Below are 15503 nucleotides of genomic sequence, written 5' to 3'. Positions count from 1 at the left end.
GAGCACAGACAACATTGTAAATACAACATATTAGTGATGCACTGATGACATTTTTGGCCGATACCGATATTTTCCTTGACAAAAAACATGATACCGATAACCAATATTTAACATTTTAGCAGTCTTTTAAGCATTCTAGTACAAGTAAATATTTAACACACACACACACACACACACACGGACGCAGCGGTCTAATGCACAGCATCCCAGTGCAAGCGGCGTCACTACAGTCCCTGGTTCGAATCCAGGCTGTATCACATCCGGCCATGATTGGGAGTCCCATAGGGCGGCGCACAATTGGCCCAGCGTTGTCCGGGCCGTCATTGTAAATAAGAATTTGTTCTTATCGGGCTTGCCTAGTTAATTAAAAAAGTTACATACACACACTGACCAAAAAGTTATTTTGTTGGCATTTACGTGTCCCCATTACCAGTAAAACATCATCAAAACCCACTTGCTTGCTGTGCTGTGTGGTTGTTCAGTCGCTTCATTCTCAACCTGGACTTCTATGGAACGCCGTCTGGGTCTTTGTGTGTCAAAAAAGATATGTCAAATAACAATCTGTTTCAGTAGCTACAGTTATCTAGGTGTCATCATCTAAAATAACCCTCATTTATAAAACAGTTCTTATTTGATTAATGGTGGTCGGGACCATCTATGTGAAGCTAGCCACAATAAGGATTAGCCACAATTGTGGACTTTGCAGTTAGTCTTCAAAATAAAAGTATGGAATAATTCTACTATTTGTATTAATTTGCATCACCGTCAATGGCACTTTTATTTTGATGGAAAACTGCAAATTCCACTATTGTGCCTAATTCTTATTGTGGCTAGCGTCACAACACATAACCCTCTTCGGTTGAGCCGCAGTAGCCAGATGAAGCTAGCTGGCTGCTTATAACATTAGCTTTGGGCAACAGGGTTAAGTAGCTATTTATTTTCTTGAACTGAATTTCAATAGGTGAACAACAAGTGGAAATCTAGCTAATACTTACTCACAAGGATTCCTAAATCATTGCTAAGAATAATGAAAATGACTGCAGTTTCTACTGGTCATTGTTTTCAGGCTGGTTGTATTGATGCTAGCTAGATACCAAGATAAAGCTAACTACCCCAGAAGTTGCGGTCGAACAAATGATGCTTTATTACCTACGCGGTATTGTAAACACATCGATCATGTCCGGGGTTTGCTTGTTTGCAGAATTTTATGTACAGCTTTGACAGTGTTACTGTATCTTTTAGGACACACAAAAACCCAAACGGTGTTCCATAGTATGTATGTCGTGAAGCTAATAGCAGTGATGCTATTACTGTGTAACTCCGGTAGGGCAACATCTGAAAAATAGCGCACTTGGTGGTGTGTACCGGTCCGCGACCAGTCGGTGAAAGCCAACATCACCCACGACAGAGAACTGTTGATTGTCAAGGGCTATGAAATCCATTATCTTGGCGTTAATGGATTTCGCCTTTGAGTTGTCTTGCTGAAATTGTCTTACTCTTTCAAATGACTGCTGGACGCGTTGACTGCTCGATCCACACAGCAGACATTGTGGGCTAGGTGAGGAATGCTGTGTTGCACAACATTTGAAGTGGCGTCATTACGTCACGTACCTACATTATATAGGTAAGCACAACAGCTTTGACATCTGTTTTTAACATCGCCGTTAAACTAGACATCGGTCGATACCGATGTTGGCATTTTTAGCTAATATCGTCCGATTCCGATATGTTCACCAATATATTGTGCATATCCTACACCTATATTTATCTGTTTATTTATTTTCCCATTTAATACTTCAACTATTTGCACACTGTACATAGCCAATAATATAACATTTGAAATGTCTATATGCTTTGAAAACTTTTGTGAGTGTAATGTTTACTGATGGTTTATTTCCCTTTTGTTTATTGTCTATTCCATTTGCTTTGGCAATGTAAACACGTTTCCCATGCCAATAAAGCCTTTTGAATTGAATTGAGAGACAGAAGGGAGAGAGAGAATTGAGAAAGGCCGCCGTAGACAGACCTGGCTCTGAAGAGAAGACAGGCTATGTGCTCACTGCACACAAAATGAGGTGGAAACTGAGCTGCACTTTCTAACCTCCTGACAAATGTATGACCATATTAGAGACACATATTTCCCTCAGATTACACAAACCCACAAACCCAATTTTGATAAAATCCCATATCTTTTGGATGAAATACCAGTGTGCCATCACAACAGCAAGATTTGTGACCTGTTGCCACGAGAAAATGGCAACCAGTAAAGAACAAACACCATTGTAAATACAACCCATATTTATGTTTATTTACTATCCCTTTTGTACTTTAACAATTTGCAAATTTTAAGACATTTGAAATGTCTTTATTCTTTTGGAACGTTTGTAAGTGTAATGTTTGCTGTTAATTTCACTTTTGTTTATTATCCATTTCACTTGCTTTGGTAATGTAAACATATGTTTCCATGCCCATAAAGCCCTTAAAATGAAATTGAAAATTGAATTGAGAAAGAGAAGAGAGACCCACATACATCTCAGTCACATCAAGAGTGACTGAGGAAAATGATCCCTAACCATCTAACCTGCATACAGAACACATACAGTATGCCTACAAACAAACACAAGGCTGAGTTCTCCATAGTAAAAACTGCTTTTAAAGTCTAAATGTGTGTGTGTGTGTGTGTGTCCCATAAATCACATTGACTCCAACATCTAGTCCAGGGTCAACATAAATTATATTAATGGAAGATAAGCCAATACCAACAGTCATCCAATCACCTCTCTGTATCCACGGCAATGACAACTGAAACTGTATGGTGCTGTATACGAGAGGAGTGCTCCTGTATACGAGAGGAGTGCTCCTGTATACGAGAGGAGTGCCCCTGTATACGAGAGGAGTGCCCCTGTATACGAGAGGAGTGCTCCTGTATACGAGAGGAGTGCTCCTGTATACGAGAGGAGTGCTCCTGTATACGAGAGGAGTGCCCCTGTATACGAGAGGAGTGCCCCTGTATACTACGAGGAGTGCCCCTGTATACTACGAGGAGTGCTCCTGTATACTACGAGGAGTGCTCCTGTATACTACGAGGAGTGCTCCTGTATACGAGAGGAGTGCTCCTGTATACGAGAGGAGTGCTCCTGTATACGAGAGGAGTGCTCCTGTATACGAGAGGAGTGCTCCTGTATACGAGAGGAGTGCTCCTGTATACGAGAGGAGTGCTCCTGTATACGAGAGGAGTGCTCCTGTATACGAGAGGAGTGGTGCTGTATACGAGAGGAGTGGCGCTGTATATGAGAGGAGTGCTCCTGTATACGAGAGGAGTGGTGCTGTATACGAGAGGAGTGGTGCTGTATACGAGAGGAGTGCTCCTGTATACGAGAGGAGTGCTCCTGTATACGAGAGGAGTGCTCCTGTATACGAGAGGAGTGCTCCTGTATACGAGAGGAGTGCTCCTGTATACGAGAGGAGTGCTCCTGTATACGAGAGGAGTGGTGCTGTATACGAGAGGAGTGGTGCTGTATACGAGAGGAGTGGTGCTGTATACGAGAGGAGTGGTGCTGTATACGAGAGGAGTGCTCCTGTATACGAGAGGAGTGCTCCTGTATACGAGAGGAGTGCTCCTGTATACGAGAGGAGTGCTCCTGTATACGAGAGGAGTGCTCCTGTATACGAGAGGAGTGCTCCTGTATACGAGAGGAGTGCTCCTGTATACGAGAGGAGTGCTCCTGTATACGAGAGGAGTGGTGCTGTATATGAGAGGAGTGGTGCTGTATATGAGAGGAGTGCTCCTGTATACGAGAGGAGTGCTCCTGTATACGAGAGGAGTGGTGCTGTATACGAGAGGAGTGGTGCTGTATACGAGAGGAGTGCTCCTGTATACGAGAGGAGTGCTCCTGTATACGAGAGGAGTGGTGCTGTATACGAGAGGAGTGGTGCTGTATACGAGAGGAGTGCTCCTGTATACGAGAGGAGTGCTCCTGTATACGAGAGGAGTGCTGCTGTATTCCCCTTTTAATAATGACAACTGCTGGCCGTTTATTGAGCTCATAGGATGGGTAAACAGTTACACACTGTATATTCTAAATTCTATGAGTGTCTTCACATTTTCTCTGACTACGTTTATCAAGCCCACGGGAGTCCATAGTGGAGTACAGTTACATTATGTGGTGATTGTGAACTGGAAAACAGGGTGTTCTCTATTCTAACTGTGCAGTGAATTCACACATTTTTCTGACCACAGCTTCCTCTTCACCAACAGAAATAACATAAAAACTTGATTGCATTCAAGATAAAAGTATCTTTATGTGTCTGGTCACTGTAATTTTCTCTCGTAAAAATAACATTCCCCAAGTGAGAACCACTTGGCCAGAAATCTCTGCAGTGTATGAACTAAGCATCATACACATATCCCACGGGGCACTCAATAGGAGAAAACAAAAAGGCCATGGAGTCATCCGAGTGGCAGTAAATGTGACAGAGGGTCTTTCTAAAGTGACAAAGCTCTGAACTTTAACCTTTACCCCATGGGAACACACCATCTCTCGCTCTATTCAGATGGCCATTGGAGTCCACTCCAGCACCAAAACCTGCTCATTTGTGACACTTGAAAAAGCAGGTAGGTTGGAAGAAGCTACATGTAAGCATATTGCCCAATATTTCAAATCTGTCATTCTGTACCTTTACATAACAAATTCAATCAAATTCAATTAAAAAAAAACATTTTGGCACCACACATCTATGCCCACAAACTATTTGCTATTTCTGCCAGCAAAAAGAGCCATTTCGAGCCATATGTGGAGCATAACGCTAAACTCACACTCGCTTGCACACACACACACACACACACACACACACACACAGCAATGAGGAAGAGATGAGAGGGACACAAACCTCAATGAGGAAATAAGCCCCAGTGTTTTTCTCTTTGTTCCCAGACACTCATGTTGGAGTTTCACAGAGAACATGGCAATGAAACTGTGAAACCATGACAATAAAGCAACATACTAGTTTGTTTACTTTAGACCTCGATTTGTTTACTCGAGTATTGCTTACAGACATCAGAAAGAGCGCAGAGCACAGTCAAAACAGAAAAACCAGAAGTAAAACATTTCAAATACATTTCCAAGACACGCCACAAACACAATGCATTCATTTGAACAATTTCTAGTACTAATTTTGATAACAATTCATTTAAAATCGTTATATATTATGAAGTAAATGCTGACAGTTTAGTGTTGATATGATTTAGCCATAGTAGTACTAGCTACTAGCCTAAACACTCCTCTTAATAGCCTATTCACTGCGGAAGTACTGACACCTGCTCCAGTAGGTGATGTTATAACACCGTCTATTGATGGCTGCTTTTGTGAGCAAACAAATATTCACATGTATATGAATAGTTACTAGTGTCAAAAAGGTGACAAATGGATTAGTCGGTCCTATAGAAATACTCGTCCAAACAGCACAGGTGGTGAAAACATCGACGTATAGCGAGTGAGTATATCATTTGCTTTGGCTAGTTTGCTTGATAGTCAAAAAAGTTATTTGTTCGTTATTTACATTTACCATTAGAGTTGATTAAATTAGCAACAAAACACAAAACAGTATATTTTCCTTAGTTGTCTAGAACAATTACACAGTTGTTACAAAGTTAGCTAGCTACAACAGATACACCGACACAGGTCCCGGTGACCCTGCACGCCACTCCGTCGAGAGTTCGAGCTTGCTACAGACCGGAGCCCACAACAGCCGCAAGCTGAATGACTACTTTATCCCCGAACAAAACGGGTTCGATGTCAAATATATGCTGACTACTTACGGTTGAAGTGTTACTGAAGTGGAAAAAGATATCCAAACAGACGTTGGTTGATAACAGGCACCGTTCTGATCGCTGGTAGGACCAAAAACCAAGTGCCGAGATTCAGCGACAGAGCTCGCACGTTTGACACCAGCTCGTTTCTTTCTTGCACGAAATTCAAAGATGAATGGTAACTGCGCATGCGTGGACAAGATCAGTTGATTATGAGCGCTGAGAGCGCCAGCACTGGGTATACTGACAGGATGGGTAGACAGTGACATGGTGCACGGAGATCAAAACATCAAGCTGAACTATATCACAGCCATATAAACTACTTGAAATAACATGTCTATGCATTTACTTGGTAAATGTGTAGTAAGAGCTGCACTATTCACATTAACACATAGGATATTGATTAAGACAAACTTAATACGGGGACTTCAATTACTGCCCTGTGGCATTTGTATGGGAACATTCTTTTTTGATAAATAAAAAGTTTATTTTGTGCAAGAAATGTCTCATTTCAGGCTATTTGTGTCTCCATTCAAAAGGAGCATTGATTTCTTCCAGCCACACAGTCTAATAAATAATGTAAGTAGGTTATAGCAGCCTGCCTCGCTGCACCAACAAATAGACTATTCTCACAATAGCAGGGGCGTCAAATTAAATGATAGGATAAAGTTCAATTAGCATACTTGAATTCAATGTTTCGGAGAGGTTTCAGAGGTGTGATTACGAGGCTGTGTTAACTATCAATACTTTATGACGCTTGATTGAGGAGCATAGCAAATAGCCTACAATGCCTGTGCTAGTGATGTTCGTTCTTTGGCTCGGAATTCACTATGCCCGCTTGTAGCCTAATAAAAATCACAGCGACAACAATCAACCGCTGACCATTCCAACCGCATCCACAAAACGGCAGCATAAATGTGTGATTATAAATCAATTACCGTAATAGCTTGGTTTCAGTCCCCGCCCGGTACCTTTAGCCTACTTCCAGTTAAATGTGCGTTCCCCTGCTCCTCGAGCTGCATGTCCCCATATCACTCAGACAGCGGCTTTGTTCACGTGGTAATGTGTGCTTTTCCTAATTGGAGGACCAGGAGTCGCTGAAACTGCCATTGCCCCCTTCCTCTCCGCACCTGTTCAGCCTAGCAGGACGATTGACGGATGGAAACAGCAAACTCGGTAATAATACCGTTACCAGCTGAGCCCACTGTATAGGAGCCGCTCTATATGAAGGGCTACAGTGAATAGTATGTAACTTGACTTTAGCGCATTGCCTGGTGAAGGAGGAAGCTTGGTGAGGGGGCGAATCGTTTGGGACGCTATAAAAAAAAAATGTCTCACTATCCATGTATATTACTGCGACACTATGACAGAGAAGCCTGCTGTGAGGCCAGGACAAAAGGGATGCTACAGCAACGCTTTTTATGTATAAGGAAACCTATTACGCTCCCACACAAGCACCACTTTTCAAGGTTCATATTACATCAGATATTACACTATATAATATAATGAAATAAACAACCCATAAAAATGACTCCAACCCCCTCCTCACTCACACACACACACACACAGAATAGACAGGAGGAGACAGAGAGGCTCTTTAAACAGGCTTCTGAGGGACATTCGAGTGTAGACAAATACTACAGTTGCAGGAGTAGTTACAGGAACCGTTTCACAGCGGGGTGTGACTCTTCAGGCCCCACTTCAGGCATGCAGCACAGCACTCTGGTCTGTCTGGTCTGGTCTCTCCTGTGGAACAGCATACCTAAGATATACACACAGTAGTCTACACACACCCACACACAGGCACAGTGCACACTGTGTCCTTTCTCTTTTACAAAAACATTTGACACGCAATAATTGCACTTTTATTACACAGTAGGCTACACACACACACACAGGCCTACACACACGGACGAGCGCGCGCACACACACACAGGCCTACACACACGGACGAGTGCACACACACACACACACGGACGGACGGACGAGCGCACACACACGGACGAGCGCACACACACACACCCACACGGACGAGGGCACACACACGGACGAGCGCACTCACACACACACACAGGCCTACACACACGGACAAGCGCATTCACACACACACACACACACGGACGAGCGCACTCACACAAATGAGCGCACACACACTTTAAAAAAAATACTTTGCATTCATGTACTTTCTCTTTTACAAAAACATAATTTGCTTGCATACCCTTTCCCCTTTCTCTTTTACAAAAACATACTACACACAAAGGCCTATATACTAGTCTAGAACAAAATCATACTTCACACAGAGGCATGTATACTAGTCTAGAACAAAATCATACTTCACACAGAGGCATGTATACTAGTCTAGAACAAAATCATACTTCACACAGAGGCATGTATACTAGTCTAGAACAAAATCATACTTCACATAGAGGCATGTATACTAGTCATGAACAAAATCATACTTCACACAGAGGCATGTATACTAGTCTAGAACAAAATCATACTTCACATAGAGGCATATATACTAGTCTAGAACAGTCTGTCACTTTTTACACTCAATAACTGCTCTTATATTATCCTCTAATACATATTAACCCACTACTTGTGACCACAGTGTGTTAACATTTGTTTGTAAATTGTAATTTTATTCAGGTACCTTTTCATTTGCCATCTGCAGTACCTGTGGTTCCTAGCCCACGCTGTGGTTGACACGTAGGTCGGTTGGTTAGTCTATTAAAAGCACCAGACGCCAGTAACACTCCTCACCACTCTCCTGCTCCTCTGTCCACCTCCTGTTCACATAGGATGTGTGTTTCCCAAATAGCACCCAACCCTACGCAGTACACTACTTCTGACCAGGGACCATAGGTTGTGCATTATATAGGGAATAATGTGCCATAGAGGACGCAGCCATAGAGACCGCAGCCATAGAGACCGCAGCCATAGAGGACGCAGCCATAGAGGACGCAGCCATAGAGACCGCAGCCATAGAGACCGCAGCCATAGAGACCGCAGCCATAGAGATCGCAGCCATAGAGACCGCAGCCATAGAGGACGCAGCCATAGAGGACGCAGCCATAGAGGACACAGCCATAGACGACGCAGCCATAGAGACCGTAGCCATAGAGACCGCAGCCATATAGGACACAGCCATAGAGACCGCAGCCATAGAGACCGCAGCCATAGAGACCGCAGCCATAGAGACTACAGCCATAGAGACTACAGCCATAGAGACTACAGCCATAGAGACCACAGCCATAGAGACCACAGCCATAGAGGACACGGCCATAGAGGACACAGCCATAGAGACTACAGCCATAGAGACTACAGCCATAGAGACTGCAGCCATAGAGACCACAGCCATAGAGACAACAGCCATAGAGGACTACAGCCATAGAGGACACAGCCATAGAGACCACAGCCATAGAGACCGCAGCCATAGAGACCGCAGCCATAGAGACCACAGCCATAGAGACCACAGCCATAGAGACCACAGCCATAGAGACAACAGCCATAGAGGACTACAGCCATAGAGGACACAGCCATAGAGACCGCAGCCATAGAGACCGCAGCCATAGAGGACACAGCCATAGAGACCGCAGCCATAGAGACCGCAGCCATAGAGACCGCAGCCATAGAGACCGCAGCCATAGAGACCACAGCCATAGAGACCACAGCCATAGAGACAACAGCCATAGAGGACTACAGCCATAGAGGACACAGCCATAGAGACCGCAGCCATAGAGACCGCAGCCATAGAGGACACAGGCATAGAGACTACAGACATAGAGATTACAGCCATAGAGACTACAGCCATAGAGACCACAGCCATAGAGGACATACATAGAGACTACAGCCATAGAGGACACAGCCATAGAGGACACAGCCATAAAGACTACAGCCATAGAGGACACAGTCATAGAGGACACAGTCATAGAGGACACAGCCATAGAGACTGCAGCCATAGAGACCGCAGCCATAGAGACCGCAGCCATAGAGACTACAGCCATAGAGGACACAGCCATAGAGACTACAGCCATAGAGACTACAGCCATAGAAACCGCAGCCATAGAGGACACAGCCATAGAGACTACAGCCATAGAGACCGCAGCCATAGAGACCGCAGACATAGAGACCACAGCCATAGAGGACACAGCCATAGAGACTGCAGCCATAGAGACCACAGCCATAGAGACTACAGCCATAGAGACTATAGCCATAGAGGACACAGCCATAGAGACTACAGACATAGAGGACACAGCCATAGAGACTACATACATATAGGACGCAGCCATAGAGACCGCAGCAATAGAGACTGCAGCCATAGAGACTACAGCCATAGAGGACACAGCCATAGAGACTACATACATATAGGACGCAGCCATAGAGGACGCAGCCATAGAGACCGCAGCCATAGAGACTACAGCCATAGAGGACACAGCCATAGAGGACACAGCCATAGAGGACACAGACATAGAGGACACAGCCATAGAGGACACAGCCATAGAGACTACAGCCATAGAGGACACAGCCATAGAGACTACAGACATAGAGGACACAGCCATAGAGACTACAGACATATAGGACGCAGCCATAGAGGACGCAGCCATAGACACAGCCATAGAGGACACAGCCATAGAGACTACAGCCATAGAGACTGCAGCCATAGAGACCGCAGCCATAGAGACCACAGCCATAGAGACCACAGCCATAGAGACCACAGCCATAGAGACTACAGCCATAGAGACCACAGCCATAGAGGACACAGCCATAGAGACCACAGCCATAGAGACCACAGCTATAGAGACCACAGCCATAGAGACAACAGCCATAGAGGACTACAGCCATAGAGGACACAGCCATAGAGACCGCAGCCATAGAGACCACAGCCATAGAGACTACAGCCATAGAGACTACAGCCATAGAGACTACAGCCATAGAGACCACAGCCATAGAGACCACAGCCATAGAGACCACAGCCATAGAGACAACAGCCATAGAGGACTACAGCCATAGAGGACACAGCCATAGAGACCGCAGCCATAGAGACCGCAGCCATAGAGACTACAGCCATAGAGGACACAGCCATAGAGACTACAGCCATAGAGACCACAGCCATAGAGACACAGCCATAGAGGACACAGCCATAGAGGACACAGCCATAGAGACTACAGCCATAGAGACTACAGCCATAGAGACTACAGCCATAGAGACCACAGCCATAGAGGACACAGCCATAGAGGACACAGCCATAGAGACTACAGCCATAGAGGACACAGCCATAGAGACTACAGACATAGAGGACACAGCCATAGAGGACACAGTCATAGAGGACACCGCCATAGAGACTACAGCCATAGAGGACACAGCCATAGAGACCACAGCCATAGAGGACTACAGCCATAGATGACACAGCCATAGAGGACACAGTCATAGAGACTACAGCCATAGAGGACACAGCCATAGAGACCACAGCCATAGAGGACTACAGCCATAGAGACCACAGCCATAGAGACTACAGCCATAGAGACCACAGCCATAGAGACCACAGCCATAGAGACCGCAGCCATAGAGACCGCAGCCATAGAGGACACAGGCATAGAGACAACAGCCATAGAGGACTACAGCCATAGAGGACACAGCCATAGAGGACACAGCCATAGAGACTGCAGCCATAGAGACCGCAGCCATAGAGACCGCAGCCATAGAGACCACAGCCATAGTGACCACAGCCATAGAGACCGCAGCCATCGAGGACACAGCCATAGAGACTACAGCTATAGTGACCACAGCCATAGAGGACACAGACAGAGACTACAGCCATAGAGGACACAGACATAGAGAATACAGCCATAGAGGACACAGACATAGAGACCGCAGCCATAGAGACCGCAGCCATAGAGACCGCAGCCATAGAGGACACAGCCATAGAGGATACAGCCATAAAGACTACAGCCATAGAGGACACAGACATAGAGAATACAGCCATAGAGAACACAGCCATAGAGACCGCAGCCATAGAGACCGCAGCCATAGAGACCGCAGCCATAGAGACCACAGCCATAGAGACCGCAGCCATAGAGACAACAGCCATAGAGACAACAGCCATAGAGACTACAGCCATAGAGACTACAGCCATAGAGACAACAGCCATAGAGACTGCAGCCATAGAGACCGCAGCCATAGAGACCACAGCCATAGAGGACACAGCCATAGAGACCGCAGCCATAGAGACTGCAGCCATAGAGACCGCAGCCATAGAGACAACAGCCATAGAGACTGCAGCCATAGAGACCACAGCCATAGAGACCGCAGCCATAGAGACCGCAGCCATAGAGACAACAGCCATAGAGACAACAGCCATAGAGACAACAGCCATAGAGACTGCAGCCATAGAGACAACAGCCATAGAGACAACAGCCATAGAGACAACAGCCATACAGACCGCAGCCATAGAGACAACAGCCATAGAGACTACAGCCATAGAGACAACAGCCATAGAGACCACAGCCATAGAGACCGCAGCCATAGAGACCGCAGCCATAGAGGACACAGGCATAGAGACAACAGCCATAGAGGACTACAGCCATAGAGGACACAGCCATAGAGGACACAGCCATAGAGACTGCAGCCATAGAGACCGCAGCCATAGAGACCGCAGCCATAGAGACCACAGCCATAGAGACCACAGCCATAGTGACCACAGCCATAGAGACCGCAGCCATAGAGGACACAGCCATAGAGACTACAGCTATAGTGACCACAGCCATAGAGGACACAGACAGAGACTACAGCCATAGAGGACACAGACATAGAGAATACAGCCATAGAGGACACAGACATAGAGACCGCAGCCATAGAGACCGCAGCCATAGAGACCGCAGCCATAGAGGACACAGCCATAGAGGATACAGCCATAAAGACTACAGCCATAGAGGACACAGACATAGAGAATACAGCCATAGAGAACACAGCCATAGAGACCGCAGCCATAGAGACCGCAGCCATAGAGACCGCAGCCATAGAGACCGCAGCCATAGAGACCGCAGCCATAGAGACAACAGCCATAGAGACTACAGCCATAGAGACTACAGCCATAGAGACAACAGCCATAGAGACTGCAGCCATAGAGACCGCAGCCATAGAGACCACAGCCATAGAGGACACAGCCATAGAGACCGCAGCCATAGAGACCGCAGCCATAGAGACCGCAGCCATAGAGACAACAGCCATAGAGACTGCAGCCATAGAGACCACAGCCATAGAGACCCCAGCCATAGAGACCGCAGCCATAGAGACCGCAGCCATAGAGACCGCAGCCATAGAGACAACAGCCATAGAGACAACAGCCATAGAGACAACAGCCATAGAGATTGCAGCCATATAGACAACAGCCATAGAGACAACAGCCATAGAGACAACAGCCATAGAGACCGCAGCCATAGAGACAACAGCCATATAGACTACAGCCATAGAGACAACAGCCATAGAGACTGCAGCCATAGAGACCACAGCCATAGAGACCGCAGCCATAGAGACCGCAGCCATAGAGACCGCAGCCATAGAGACAACAGCCATAGAGACAACAGCCATAGAGGACTACAGCCATAGAGGACACAGCCATAGAGGACTACAGCCATAGAGGACACAGCCATAGAGGACTACAGCCATAGAGGACACAGCCATAGAGGACCACAGCCATAGAGGACACAGCCATAGAGACAACAGCCATAGAGGACACAGCCATAGAGACTACAGACATATAGGACACAGCCATAGAGGACTACAGCCATAGAGGACACAGCCATAGAGGACTACAGCCATAGAGGACACAGCCATAGAGGACAACAGCCATAGAGACAACAGCCATAGAGGACACAGCCATAGAGGACTACAGCCATAGAGGACACAGCCATAGAAGACACAGCCATAGAGGACTACAGCCATAGAGACCACAGCCATAGAGGACACAGCCATAGAGACCACAGCCATAGAGACCACAGCCATAGAGACCACAGCCATAGAGACAACAGCCATAGAGGACTACAGCCATAGAGGACACAGCCATAGAGACCGCAGCCATAGAGACTACAGCCATAGAGACTACAGCCATAGAGACTACAGCCATAGAGACCACAGCCATAGAGACCACAGCCATAGAGACCACAGCCATAGAGACAACAGCCATAGAGGACTACAGCCATAGAGGACACAGCCATAGAGACCGCAGCCATAGAGGACACAGCCATAGAGACCGCAGCCATAGAGACCGCAGCCATAGAGACTACAGCCATAGAGGACACAGCCATAGAGACTACAGCCATAGAGACTACAGCCATAGAGACTACAGCCATAGAGACCACAGCCATAGAGACCACAGCCATAGAGGACACAGCCATAGAGGACACAGCCATAGAGACTACAGCCATAGAGACTACAGCCATAGAGACTACAGCCATAGAGACCACAGCCATAGAGACCACAGCCATAGAGGACACAGCCATAGAGGACACAGCCATAGAGACTACAGCCATAGAGGACACAGCCATAGAGACTACAGACATAGAGGACACAGCCATAGAGACTGCAGCCATAGAGACCACAGCCATAGAGGACTACAGCCATAGAGGACACAGCCATAGAGACCGCAGCCATAGAGACCTCAGCCATAGAGACCGCAGCCATAGAGACCGCAGTCATAGAGACTACAGCCATAGAGACCACAGCCATAGAGACAACAGCCATAGAGGACTACAGCCATAGAGGACACAGCCATAGAGACCGCAGCCATAGAGACCGCAGCCATAGAGGACACAGCCATAGAGACCGCAGCCATAGAGACCGCAGCCATAGAGACCGCAGCCATAGAGACCACAGCCATAGAGACCACAGCCATAGAGGACACAGACATAGAGACTACAGCCATAGAGGACACAGCCATAGAGGACACAGCCATAAAGACTACAGCCATAGAGGACACAGCCATAGAGGACACAGCCATAGAGACTACAGCCATAGAGACTACAGCCATAGAGACTGCAGCCATAGAGACCGCAGCCATAGAGACCACAGCCATAGAGACCACAGCCATAGAGACCACAGCCATAGAGACTACAGCCATAGAGACCACAGCCATAGAGGACACAGCCATAGAGACCACAGCCATAGAGACCACAGCCATAGAGACCACAGCCATAGAGACAACAGCCATAGAGGACTACAGCCATAGAGGACACAGCCATAGAGACCGCAGCCATAGAGACTACAGCCATAGAGACTACAGCCATAGAGACTACAGCCATAGAGACCACAGCCATAGAGACCACAGCCATAGAGACCACAGCCATAGAGACAACAGCCATAGAGGACTACAGCCATAGAGGACACAGCCATAGAGACCGCAGCCATAGAGACTGCAGCCATAGAGACTACAGCCATAGAGGACACAGCCATAGAGACTACAGCCATAGAGACTACAGCCATAGAGACCACAGCCATAGAGACCACAGCCATAGAGGACACAGCCATAGAGGACACAGCCATAGAGACTACAGCCATAGAGACTACAGCCATAGAGACTGCAGCCATAGAGACTACAGCCATAGAGACCACAGCCATAGAGACCACAGCCATAGAGGACACAGCCATAGAGGACACAGCCATAGAGACTACAGCCATAGAGGACACAGCCATAGAG

At 46.7% G+C, this 15503-nt stretch overlaps 1 long non-coding RNA gene across 1 annotated transcript in view; it reads right to left on the bottom strand.

Annotated features, from left to right (window-relative positions):
• The window catches only part of LOC149979075 (uncharacterized), a 73318-nt gene extending 67372 nt beyond the window's left edge, over positions 1 to 5946 (bottom strand). The window contains exon 1 of the long non-coding RNA XR_016484880.1: positions 5819 to 5946. This is a non-coding gene — a long non-coding RNA (uncharacterized LOC149979075). The remainder of the gene's footprint in view (positions 1 to 5818) is intronic.
• Positions 5947 to 15503: the final 9557 nt, after the last annotated feature.

Source organism: Oncorhynchus mykiss, chromosome 12 (genome assembly GCF_057628025.1).
Source record: "Oncorhynchus mykiss isolate SJ-2025 chromosome 12, ASM5762802v1, whole genome shotgun sequence".
In the NCBI taxonomy this organism is placed as follows: Eukaryota; Metazoa; Chordata; class Actinopteri; order Salmoniformes; family Salmonidae; genus Oncorhynchus; species Oncorhynchus mykiss.
This window is presented reverse-complemented; position numbering and strand designations above follow the sequence as displayed.